Genomic DNA, 1,451 nt, shown 5'->3' with positions numbered 1-1,451 from the left:
GCTGTCCTGGTGGAGCTTTTGCGGAGCGATCGCTGAAGCGAAGTTTCATTTGCGCTTCAACAGCTTATGTGGCCGTGTCGGATTTAGGTCCGGTCTGGCACGGGTGATAGTGGAAGTCCGGGCAACGTCTTCAGCCAGATCGAGCGCGTTTATGGAAGCTGACCGAACGACATACGCTGGGTCGGAAAAAGAGCGTTCTTAGCATGCACCGGGTAAATACGGCCAGCAAAAACGAGCTGGTCGCACACAGACCCGCGTACAATAAGCTCAGGATGGCACCGACTAGAACGGAACTACACACGCCATGTGGCTGTGGTGATCACTGCTTCCGGATTTACATCTCGGAATACACCGTATATCGGCTGTGTTCCGAGCTCAAAAAAGCATCTCGGCATGAGGTCTGCGTCGAAATCGCTGTCGACACTCGATACATCATTGAAGAAGTGGTCGGCAAGAATGTCAAAATCCCTGAATCGGTATCTTCCCCCAGAACCTTGACTATTTGACCGACAAAGCTCTGGTAGGCTTCTTTTATCTTCTCCTTAATGCAGATATTACCTCTGGACGTTTTAGTTGGCTGACCCAGTTGCTGTTGATCAATCTGCTGCTAGACGACGGGGTTGCCATTGTTCTTAAGCAGCGAGGCGGGGATTTTGCTTGAGGCGGTGCGCTGGAATGCATGACCAGTCTCAACGATCATCACATAACGAGCACGATCGAGCACGTGTGGGCGAGCTCGCTCGATCGAGGCGGCGAGTTGACTCCAGTCACCACCATCTTCATCCAAAGCATCAATTTCATCGATGTCCACTGCTTCGGGTCGTGGCATCTCGACACGCGGTGGAGCAGATGTCTCAACTTTGCCGCGACGGCGCGCCCGCGGTTGTTTGGGCGCTCGGACGCGAACCTTTGACGGCGGATGGCTGGGGAGCGCTGCTGTTGGCAGATGTCCCGCTTTGCCGCGTGTCGTTGGCGTTCTGCGCATCCTTCCCAGAATCCTGCATAACATGCTGACTGTGCATGGAAGTGGCGCGTAGCTGCACAATCATACCGTCGTTTGAAACTTGCAAGTTTCGTAGCACAGAGCGGGGGCTACGGTCCTGGTCCGTGCATAAAAGCAAAGCTTGGCTTGTTTCTTGGATTCCGCCGGCAAATGGATTGATGGGTACAGAACCAGCAGAACCGCAAGTTGGAGAGACTATTATATCCTCCGCGGTCGATAGGTTGGCGGTACGTGCTTGAGGAGATGTGTAACGGGGTTACACGTACCCTGGTAACAGGGGTGTGTGTCACAGGAGATGGGCATGGTGTGACTGCACCCAAACAAAAATACGGTATATGGCTAGGTAGCCAATTGTTATGCATATTTTTAGATTTTACTATATATATTTAGAAACTTCTAAAGATTTAAATTAGGCGGCTTTGCCACAGATAAGAATAAATAAAAATCA

This window comes from Plasmopara halstedii (assembly GCF_900000015.1).
Source record: "Plasmopara halstedii genome assembly, contig: Scaffold_208, whole genome shotgun sequence".
Classification (NCBI taxonomy): Eukaryota; Oomycota; class Peronosporomycetes; order Peronosporales; family Peronosporaceae; genus Plasmopara; species Plasmopara halstedii.
This window is presented reverse-complemented; position numbering follows the sequence as displayed.